This window comes from Sorex fumeus, unplaced genomic scaffold, assembly GCF_029834395.1.
Source record: "Sorex fumeus unplaced genomic scaffold, SorFum_2.1 ptg000051l, whole genome shotgun sequence".
In the NCBI taxonomy this organism is placed as follows: Eukaryota; Metazoa; Chordata; class Mammalia; order Eulipotyphla; family Soricidae; genus Sorex; species Sorex fumeus.
The window spans coordinates 14,580,712-14,593,169 of record NW_026606108.1 but is presented as its reverse complement, the minus strand read 5'-3'; the positions used below and the strand labels follow the sequence as shown (position 1 = coordinate 14,593,169).

The 12,458-nt window shown below is 39.7% G+C and overlaps 1 protein-coding gene across 2 annotated transcripts in view; it reads right to left on the bottom strand.

The window, feature by feature from the left end:
* The window catches only part of PPP2R2B (protein phosphatase 2 regulatory subunit Bbeta), a 487,952-nt gene that overhangs the window by 442,821 nt on the left and 32,673 nt on the right, over positions 1-12,458 (bottom strand). The window lies entirely within an intron of this gene.

The following is a 12,458-nucleotide window of genomic DNA, read 5'->3' as shown; positions in this document are numbered from 1 at the left end:
AAAGCCAAGGCATTATCTTTAAAGGAGTTATTCTGTGACCAGACGAAACTTGAAGGGTGGATCCCCTAGCAGATCAAACAATTCAGTCAGAACCGAATCAGTTGCAATGTTCTGTATTAAGAAGGCCATCACAGTCCTAAGTTCTTTTACTTGATAATGCTTTACTAAAGACACTTGCACAGAGAGCTCCAAGTCAAGGCATCTCTGAAAAGGTCTATGCACTCATCTTTGTAAACCACTTCTGCCACTGCCTGCACCCCTCTACTCTGAGAGCAAAATTCCTTGCTTGTACTATTAGGATAATTCCATTCTGGGATCTCCTGCACGTCCCAATTTTCAGATGCACGATTTCTTTCTTTACCTTATAGCACTCTCTTCTCATATTTCCTAAGTAAAACAGTTTTACTTCACATTCCATTCTGAAATTCCCTTCCATGATAAAAATCAACAGACTTTTAAAAAATCACAGTTAGAAATCAGGAATGACTTTTTCCTTCCCTACAAATAGTATAATATTGCCTCAGCAAAAAAAAAAAAACCATGGCTCACCAAAGATTTGGCAGTAGAGATCAACTCTCATACAAGACAGATCATATCAGTCTCTGGTGTAGATTGATGACTTGCTTGATGAGACTGGCAGTACTTCAGAATCCAAATCACCTAAGAACTAAGGCATATTTTTTTATGTTCTTGACTTCCCTGGCACTCACTTTATTGTAAACCTTTTGGTGAGTCAGGCAGGAGCAAGTTAGAACTCTGTTGTGACTCCTCTTGCTCTGTGGATCCACTTAGAACTGTGACAACATTAGGAAGTAGCAAACCACACCTGGTGAAAGGTATGGGATAAGGGCAGTGAAGAACAGAGAGAAAACACAAGGTCACAAATAATTTGCAAGCTCTGCCACATACAAGCAACTTTCCCATCTGTTGGGTGAAGACACTGAACTAAATCAGTAATTCTAGAACTCGACCCAGCATTAGCATCACTTGGGCTCTTGGTTCAAGCACAGATTGCTGGCACCACCATCACAACATCTGATTGAGTAGGTGTGTGGTGAGGCCTAATAATCAGAATTACTGAAAAACTGATCAAAGAAATTTTTCTTTAAGAAGAGTTTCAGGCGACAAGACGAAAGGTGGCATTCACAGTCAAGAGAAAGAGAACCCAGTAGGAATCCACTCCTTATTTAAAGGCAGAAAACCTGGTTTTATTCAGAATCTGATGTTGTTATGAATGTGTTAGCCATTGTAATTGTAAACATTTTATTAAGATTCCCATTTAGCCACATGGGCACCTTGTGGAGAGCAGGTGTGAGCCGGGGGCGTGGGGGCGACAAAATCCTCATGGGAAGGGGGCCGTTCCGGTCCGTCCTTCACGCCCTACCGAGGTCACCAGTTGCCCCCCACGAGCGGCTCTCCGGCACAGCCACGGCCCCAGAAGCACAAGGACTTAATGCAGAACCCAGCAGCTTGGAGCAGAAAAGTGAACGGACTATGTGTTAATCCAGGCCATCATGTCTGCCCGGAGGGGAAAGGGTGTTGCCCCATTCGCCCTCTCCTCTCTGGAAAGAAGATGGCGGCCACATGGGCGCCTTGTGGAGAGCAGGTGTGAGCCGGGGGTGCGGGGGAGACAAAAACCTCATGGGGAGGGGGGCGTTCCGGTCCGTCCTTCATGCCCTACCGAGGCCGCCAGTTGCCCCCCATGAGCAGCTCTCCAGCACAGTAACGACTCCAGAGCACAGAAACCAATCTCTTAATTATCTGACTCTCAGTAGAAATACTTCCAGGGTTAATTAGCAAAATAGCGGAAATCCAAAACCAACATTTAATTCTTGAACCCAGCTGTAGAATGCAAATCACTTCACAATGCTTTCTCAGCATGTCTGATTTTGGGGGAGGGGGTAAACTCTAAATAATAGTGGTGCATCTTTTATCGAAACAATGAATCTAATCAAAGCAGATAGAGTGTCAACTAGAATTCATCTGCCTCGCAGGCATTGGGAGGAGTGGGGGGTGGGGTTTTATTGGGGTTCTTCGTGGTAAAAAATAAGTATTGGTAAAGGGAAAGGTGTTTGATATTTGCATGACTGAGACCTAAACCTGAAAGCTTTGTAACTTTTCCCACAGTGATTCAATAAATAAATAAATTATTTAAAAAAAAAAGATCTTCCCATTTAGTTAAGGTAAAGGTAAAGGTAAAGGCCCTCCCGTTGATCGTCGATTTGCTCGAGCGGGCCCAGTAACGTCTCCATTGGAGACTTTGTTGTTACTGTGTCTGGCATATCGAATACTCTCGGTAGCTTGCCGGGCTCTCCGAGAGGGGCGGAGGAATCGAACTCGGGTCGGCCATGTTGGCCGCTTGTAAGGCGAACGCCCTACCCGCTGTGCTATCACTCCAGCCATTTAGTTAACAATAGATAACTGCTGGTTTGGGATTTTGTTTATATGTCCCTTTATAGGTGCCACCTAGGTGAGTGTCCTATTCATTTGATTCTCATTCCGATTAGCCATGGAAGTCTTGCAGAGAACCACTGAGTTAAATGACTTCTAAGCACCCTTCAAGTGCTAACATTTCTTTGAACAGATAGGCAGCAGGAATGGTGGTAAAGAGGATTCTGCAGCTAAGTTGTGTGTGATCATATCTGTATAAATATTTTCAGTCATTGATGAGCAACCATGGAAAAGTCAACAAAACTCAGAAACTCACTTTTCTTTTATCCTTTCCCTCTTCTGTTCTCCATCCCTCCCTCTCTCCTCCCCTTACCTTCCTCTTCTTTTCCTTCTCAGTCTTAACAAGGGCTTACTACTAACTAAATTCAGGTATCACTCCTGGTGGGCTAGGGAACAATATGATGGCTGGGATTGATCAATGTTGTCCATATGCAAGGCAAGTGCCCTACCTATTATACTGTCCCACTATCCCCTCCATATTTTTTTTCTCATCCAAAAAGTCAAAACAATAGCACTGATATCACATGTTTAGAGTCACTGACATAGATCTGACATGCATAAAATAGAGTATTTGCTGAGCACTGTAGCAGTCAGGATCACCAGCAATTATGCCTTGTTTAACCATCTTTGAAATTTCTCTCTTCAAAACTCCAACTACTTTCAGACTGGAAACTCATTTTCAAGATATTTTATTATTTATCGAGTCATTCAGTTTTGTCCACTTATGATCTTCCAAGTTGTCCTTATGGATTTGAATTTCTTTTAAACACAAGGTAAGTGTAATGAAATGCAACCGCTTCAATGAAAGTATTTAGAAAACGCAAGCAAACCTTCGAATCAATACTCATTATTTATTGAACATCAATTTTCTGTATCTCTAAGAGAGTTCGAGAATCCTCCAATTTATGTTATGGGACATAAATATTTGTATAAAGGGAAGAGCTGCATTCATTGACTACTAACAGTCTAGGTTTCTCTCAATGAATGGAATACTTGTCAAACTGTAATAAGTTAGGGACTCCAAGTGACAGATTTCTTTGGGGGCATAGCTCTAGTTTTCTTGGAAAATAAGTTGAAGTGAAGGCAGAGAAAACCTTAGTGTACATTTTGATACATTTCACACAAGAGTCTTAACTACATGTCATTTTAACTTCATTTTTCTTCTCAAGTTGAACTTGATGCTCTGCATCGACAGGAACCCCTTTCTTCTACTATATCAAGCAAGTTATCTAGTTACCTCGACCAGCCTTCCATGCATCCCTAAAATACCTCCTCTGAGATTATACATATTACTTCCTCCAAGGAGAGTTCTGTCATACTTGATACTCCATGTCTTTGTGGTTGTTACTTTAGCCTCCACCAAAGTGTACCTCAGAAGTGTGAGGGGGAACTGCCAATCCTTTCTAGCATCATTTAGCTCTAGACTATGTGTTGTTTGTTGTGAGTATAATTTTGGGGTGATTATGGAATTTTCATTTGTAACCAATATAAAAGAACCCCGTGTTATACTAAGAGAATAAAAACTGGCACTGTGTTGTTCAATCCTTTGTGGGGGAGGGGAGGAGAGTTGTATCACATTCAGCTGTGTTCTGGGCTTACTTCTCTATCACTCCTGGTGTTGCTCAGCGGACCAGGGGATACAGCCATATGCAAGGCAAGTGCTGTATCCCCTGTAGTATTCCTCCAGCTCACTCAATCCTTTTAAAAATTGTTTTATTAAAAACTGAGAACCTCAGATAAGTGTACTGGGGGAGAGCACAGGGAGTGGGTGGACAGAATGTGACATGGAGCATGGGTAAGAGTCTTGGGAACTTTGGTGGTGGTGAGGTAACTATACATACTAAGACCATAAATGTCAACACCATTAATGTGTAAATACATTATTTCAACTAAAACAATTTTTTGTAAAAGGTTTATTATTGATGTAATGCATTCACTTGTTTATTTATAGTATTTTTTGCCACCCATTTTTCTTCCCGCTCTTGATGCTACTGTTGTGATGACTGGGGTTCATGTGTATGATTAGTTGTGATGCTCACACATTTTTGGCAGGTTTCGCATACCTTTACTTACAATGCTTGCACATATTTTGCCTGGAGTCTCATGCCTTTATTTGTGGTGTTTGCACATATTCCAGGATTCATTTTGGTGTTCATAGCTGTAGTTTCCAGGGGTTACATTCACAGTTGCAGTACTTGTCCACCTTCTTAGTGACAATGGTTTGGTACTCATTAGTTCAAGCACATGCCTGCAAATCACTGGCAGTGCCAGGGATTTTAGATCACAGAGCTGCCACCTACAAATAGCCTAGTTTCTGGAATTCCACTAGCACATTTAGTGGCACTGATATTTTAACTAAAGGCCTCACATTTGCAAGACAGATGTTTTAGATATTGAGGCATCTGTTGTCGTGTTGCATAACTATTATCAAAAGCACTGGGGCCAGAGAGATAGCACAGTGAGTAATGAACTTAGTGAATTAATTCCCTAGAACTCCATGTGGTCATTGAATTTGCCTGAGTACAGAGCCAGGAGTAAGCCCTGAGCATAGCTGGGTGTGGCCCATCTTCCCCCCCAACAAAAACGTCCAAAGCGTGATAAATTATATGTACTCAGGAGTCATGTCAACAAGGGCATGCATCCTTAGATTGCATTGGGTTTCCTGGATGATCTCTGCTTTAATGGACAATCTACCTGAACTAGGAAATACAAAATGATGTCTATAAAATCCACAGCTATATCACTATTGAAAAAATCTCAAAGAAATCATGTCATGTGCCTTTATGACCCTTGAGGAAACTATCCCTATCCTTGAGGATCAGGAAAGAGGTACTTCAAAATAGAAGATGAGTGTTAATCTTGTTGATAATGGTGATACCTGTCCTGGTTTCTCTCAGGCTCTAAATCTCCAAGCAAGCAACATACAGAATATTTCAATGTGCGTTTTTATATTGCTCCTCTTCCTGGCTTCACACTACTTTCTTCGTTTTACTATTTAGACATACATCACTTTATTTTTTTTGTTTATATCTTCCTTTGAAATACTTAACTCTTTTATAAAAGACGTAGGGTACAGATTATTAGACAATATTTATCCAAAGGAAGATAATCTTATTAGTTGTGAACTTCTAGTGTTTCACCTATAACTTGATCTGTTTGTACATATTTGTAGAAGAAAATAGAGTGCAATGGGAAAGAAGAAATTAAAACTAGTGATAGACTTATCTGCACTCTACCCATCCACAAAGATAAATAATTGAGATGGGAGGAAGAGAGATTTCATGAGGTTGCAAACCACAAAAGACATTTTAGAACATCTGAAAACTTAAGATAATGTATTGCATGCTTTAAACTGGCAGTACTAATGTTTCAAAAAAATTTTAGGTTAGGTTATGTACAAATATTTGGCACATATAAACATAACCATCAATTTAAGGACTATCTCACATATTAAATTATTGTTAAAAGCAATTATACCCAAACTTTCTGGAGTTTTTTCCATACATTTTTGGTTCAAAATTTGAAGCTAATTTAATGCATATGTATACCTTATTGTGGGCATCTAAATGTAAATGCTGTGAGTATAAAATGAAAATAAAAAATAACTTGCACAGCAAATTCTTAATCAAAAGCAATGTGATATAATTTTCAACATAAGCAAACATTTTTAGAGCATTCTTTCATTAGAAGAAACTTCAATTTGTGATATAATATAAAAGGTCAATAGATAATAGTGTGTGTGTATGTATATATTCACTATATAAAAATGTACTTGTACCAACACAAGTCCAGAAATACATACAGTTATCATTCATTATCAAGTTTAGGATGATCTCAAATGATCCTTTCTCTGTTGTCACTTTCTGTCTAGTTCTTTTTCACAGCTTTTCAGCACCAACAGTTAACATTCAATTAAACTCCCTGCTAGTATTCTCATCCCCATTCCAATTAAGTCTAATCAAAACTAAGCATGGGAAGAAGATATAAAGTCTTGTCCAATTTAGTCATGTATTTTCTTCATGGTACTCAGAATAGGTATGCCAATAGACTTTGATTTTATTCTTGTGCCATGAACACTCTTACCCTAAGTTTCCTGATGACTTGGTTTCTTATCTACTTTCCATTACCTTCTTGGATAGTGACATGTCACCTCCTTCACTTATTACTCTATTTAAATTGTAAATGTCCTCTTGTTCTTTTGCAGAAATTTTTTTATCATTTTTCCTTGCTTATTTTTTCCATAACTTTTATCACATTCTAACTATATAGTCTATGAAAATATTTTATATAAATGTCATATTTTAATGTTGTACTATCTAATTATTAGAATAATATATAGAAGATGCTTACCAAACAGGCAAAATAAATTAATTGCATTAGGCCCTATTTTCTCCAAAAACTTTGTAGGATTTAGGGGCTTGATTATATGTATATGTATGTAGTATTATTAATCAAATGCAAGTCTCTACCAACTGACCCACATACATAGAACAGGGATTAAGATTTTTATACTCATAGTTGAAATGACATCTGCACTTGTATGTTCATTGCAGCTCTGTTTACAATAGCCAGAATCTGGAAACAACCCGAGTGCCCAAGAACAGATGTCTGGTTAAAGAAACTTTGGTACATCTACACAATGTAATACTATTCAGCTGTTAGAAAAGATGAAGTCATGAAATTTGCATACAAGTGGATCAACATGGAAAGTATCATGCTAAGTGAAATGAGTCGGAAAGAGAGGGATAGACATAAAAAAGATTTCATCATCTGTGTAATATAAAGTAACAGAATGGGAAACTAACACCCACGAATAGTTGAGATAAGTACCAGGAGGTTTGCTCCATGGCTTGGAAGTTGGCTGCACATGCTGGGGGGGAAAAGCAGCACAGATAGAGAAGGAAACACCAAGTAAAGGGTGTTTGGAAGATCAGCTCGGGATGGGAGATGCGTGCTGAAAGTAGACTGTAGACCAAACATGATAGCCACCCAATACCTCTATTGCAAACCACAACACCCAAAAGGAAAGAGAGAGCAAAAGGGAATGCCCTGCCACAGAGGCAGGGTGGGGTGGTGGGGCTGGGGTGGGGGTGGTGGGAGGGATACTGGGATCATTGTTGGTGGAGAATGGGCACTGGTGGAGAGATGGGTACTCGATCATTGTATAACTGAAGCGCAAGTACGAAAGTTTGTAAGTCTACAACTGCACCTCCTGGTGTTTTACTAATAAAAAATTTAAAAATAAAAGAAAATATTTTTATACTCATGATCCACTGTAAACTTCTTACCAGTTTTATATAGTCCAGCAAGGAAATTTACTGATCAGTTAGAATGCCTGACTTCCTACTAATATTTCACTCTGTTAGTCTTTTATTTTTGCTTCATCCAGACTGATTTCCTTGCTTTTGAATGGTTTGTGCTACCTACCCACCCACTTTCCCATCTCTGGGCTTAAATTAAATTACTTTCTCTGTTTTAAATGCCCTTCATTTTCCCTATGAAGTTCCAAAACCAATATCTCCCTCTATTTCTCTCTCTTTCTCTATCTATAATACATACACATATATAAAATAAATGTATACATAATACATATATAAATATATAACATAAATCTTATATAATACACATAATACATGTATAGAAAGGTAAAAGGTAAGGAACACACACATATATGTATATATATGTATACATATATATTCCTGCACATAGATCAAATGCCATGTCTGCCACAAAATTTCCTATTGTTGCCGTTGCCCCAGCAGGAAGTCACATGTTTTGCTTTCTGAGTCTTACTGCTAACTATCCCTCATCACATATCACTGTGTTATACATAGGAACTGCCCCCCCCCCGCCGCCCCCGGCACCGTGTAATCCCATCAACGGTCAAGACCCAGAGACTATAAAACCCAGCTCCCGGAAGAGAACAACGCAGATTCTCCTACCCCCGCACCTGTCTATCCTTGCCAGGGCCCCTCGTAGGGGGGACGGGTTGAGTTTCCCTCCCTGCCCTGAGCAGAGCCCCGGCAGCTGAAGACCTCTGGAACCAGCCACAACCATACTGAGACCACTCTCCACATGCATGAAGGTACCGGCAGAGGAACAAAGGCCTGTGGGTCCCAGGGCTGAGATCTCCAAGCCTGTTCGGATTGGGGCTGAATATCCTCCAACTTTCAGTAGGCGGGGGTCACACACACCAACTGCCTCCCCCCCATCCCCCTGGCGCCGTGTAATATCATCAATGGCCAAGACCCAGAGACTATAAACCCAGCAACTGGAAGCGCATGGCTGCATTCATGGCCGCGTGACATCTTATTATCTCATTCTTGCTTTGGACAACCTGGCAGGCTACCGAATGTAATCTGCCCACATGGCAGAGTTTGGCAAACTCCCCGTGGGTACCCAATATGCCAAATACCAGTAACAATGATGGGTCTCATTCTCCTAACCCTGAAAGAGCCTTGAATGTGGCATTTTTTAGAATCTCAGGCCTAGGACGAATGAGATGTTACTGGTGCCTGCTTGAGGCAATCGACGAACAACAGGATGATCATGATTGTGATTGTGATACATAGGAATATAGCAAAGGGCTATGAGTCTTGAAACTAAGGCCTTTTGTATGTTTCTTGATTATTCTCTCTTTGCTCTCTCATAAAATGAAAATAGTAGTAATATGTATACTATATGAGGCTAAATGTGATAATGGAAGCAAATCTGATCTTTCTCAATAAATATTAGTTGTTATCATAATGCAACTTATTTCTTAAAATTAAGTCATGTTATTTTCTCTTGCTGAACAGTGAACTTCTCAAACATAGAATATATAATTCACCTCCTCACACATACACTGAATTTTTTCTATAAATTTTAGAATCAGGATCTAATTTTGTCCTCTAAGTTGAAGATTCTTGCAAAAATATGTAGTTTAAGATTCTTGCAAAAAAGGGTAGTTTTGCCAACTACATTTTAGACAGTAAGAGCATTTCTATATAACTGTATTTCTCAGATACTATTAGCCTAGAAATCAAAAATCTTCTTATTAAGTGTCCAGTATATTAATAGAATTTGTTAGAAAAAATATCAATATAAACTTTCCTAAAATTATTCCAAGTAAATATAAGGTTATATTATATAAACAAAATGTGGCATAAAAAAAGTAAAGATGCCCGGGATGGTATAAGATATTTTGATTTCTACAAGTAATTTTGCATCATCACAACTTCTATTCCAGGGAAAGGAATAGGGAAATATAACATTTGAGACAGTTATGATCTCCCAGTCATGGAATACCATATGCACCATGGTATTCCACGTAGAGCTTTATTCTTCAGCTAAAAGGGAGACCTGCAGGGTTTTAAACAGAAAGGAAAGTAACAGATTCAGGTTTTGAATATATTTAGAGGTTAGATTGAAGGGACACAATAAATATTTAAGGGAAAATAAGAGCAAAACTACATCTATCTCAACATGCTATTAAAAAGACTCCCAATAAGGATACCCATGACATTTTTCAAAGAAATAGACAAAACACTCCTGAAATTCATATGGAACAACAAACCCCCACGAATAGCTAAAGAAATCCTTGGGAAAAAGAAGATGGGTGGCATCACCCTCCCCGACTTCAAACTGTACTACAAAGCAGTAGTAATTAAGACAGGATGGTGCTGGGCTAGAAACAGACCTGCAAACCAAAGGAACAAAGTTGAATATTCTGACACAGACACCAAATATTTGACCACTTAATCTTTAACAAAGGAGCAAGAAAAGTGAAGTGGAACAAGGAAAGCCTCTTGAACAAGTGGTGCTGGTAAAAATGGATAGCTACTTGCAAAAAAAATGAACTCTGACCTCTGTCTAATGCCTGGCACAAAAGTCATATCAAAGTGGATTAAAGACCTCAATATTAAACATGAGTCCATAAGGTACATAGAGAAAAATGTAGCCAGAACTCTCCAAGACATTGAAGTTAAAAACATCTTTAAGGATGAAACAGCACTGACCACGCAAGTGGAAGCAAACATAAATAAATGGAATACATCAAACTAAGAAGCTTCTGCACTTCAAAAGAAACAGTAACCAAAATACAGAATTGGCCCACAGAATGGGAAAGAATAGTTACCCAATACCCATCTGATAAGGGATTAATATCCAGGATGTACAAGACACTAGTAGAGTTGAAAAAACCCTCCAACCCCATCAAAAAATGGGGAGAAGAAATGAACAAAAGTTTCCTCAATAAAGAAATACAAATGGCCAAAAGGCACATGAAAAAATGCTCCACATCGCTAGCCAACAGGGAGATGCAAATCAAAACAATGAGATATCATCTCACACCACAGAGACTGGCACACATTCAAAAGAACAAAAGCAACCAGTGCTGGTGTGGATGTGGGGAAAAGGGGACACTCTTTTATGGTTGCTGGGAATGCCCACTAGTCCAGCCTTTATGAAAAACAATATGGACAGTCCTTCAAAAACTAGAAATTGAACTTCCATATGACCCCGCAATACCACTTATGGGAATATATCCTGAGGATGCAAAAGAGCACAGTAGAAATGACATCTGTACCTATATGTTCATTGCAGCACTGTTCACAATAGCCAAAATCTGGAAACAACCCAGGAGCCCTAGAACAGACGACTGGTTAAAGAAACTTTGGTACATCTACACAATGGAATACTATGCAGCTGTCAGGAGAGATGAAGTCATGCACTTTGTTTATAAATGGATAGACATGGAGAGTATCATGCTAAGTGAAATGAGTCAGAAAAAGAGGAACAGACATAGAAGGACTGCAGTCATTTGTGGAGTATAAAACAATATAACATGAGCCTGACACTCAAGGACAGTAGATACAAGGGCCAGGAATATTGCTCCATAGCTGGAAGCCTGCTTCATGAGCAGAGGGGAGAAGGCAGCTGGAATAGAGAAGGGATCACTAAGAAAATGATGGCAGGAAGAATTGGTCGGGATGGGAGATATGTGCAGAAAGTAGATAAAGGATTAAACATGGTAACCTCTCTGTGTCTGTATTGCAAACCATAATACCCAAAAGTAGAGAGATTATGGGGAATGGTGTCTGCCATGGAGGCAGGGGGAGGGTAGGAAAGGGGGCTGTATATTGGGGTGGATGTTGGTGGTGGGGAATGTGCACTGGTGGAGGGATGGGTGTTTGATCATTGCGTGATTGTGACCCAAACACGAAAGCTTGTAACTATCTCACGGTGGTCACGGTCACAGTCCTCCCATTATTCATCGATTTGCTCGAGCGGTCCCAGTAACGTCTCCATCATGAGACTTGTTGTTACTGTGTTTGGCATATCGAATACGTCACGGGGAGCTTGCCAGGCTCTGCCATGCGGGCGAGATACTCTCAGTAGCTTGCCAGGCTCTCCGAGAGGGGCAGAGGAATCGAACTCGGGTTGGCCATGTTGGCCGCTTGTAAGGCAAACGCCCTACCGCTCTGCTTAAGATTCCCAACTGTGAAAATTAGCAGGTTTTGGTAGTTGATACATAAATTGAATGGTAAGGAGGAGAAACTCCTTTTCTATGGGATGACCTGGTCTCTCTTTCCTTTAGGATGTTGTAGTTTGCAATAGAGGTATTAAGTAGCCATTGTGATCGGTCTATAGTCTACTTTCAGAATGCATCTTGCAAACTGAGCTAGTCCTCCAAACATCCTTTACTTGGTGCTCCCTTTTCTCTCTGAGCTACCTTTCCCACCAGCATTTTCTGCCAGCTTCTAAGCCGTAGAGTAGACCTCCTTGTACTTATCTCACCTATTCTTGGCTGTTCGACTCCCATTCTGTTACTTTATATTCCCCAGATAAGTGCATTCTTTCTATGTCTGTCCCTCTCTTTCTGGCTCATTTCACTTAGCATGATACTTTCCATGTAGAACCACTTGTATGTAAATTTCCTGACTTCATCTTTTCTAATAGCTGAATAGTATTCCATTATGTAGATGTATCAAAGTTTCTCTAACCAGTCATCTATTCTCGGGCACTTG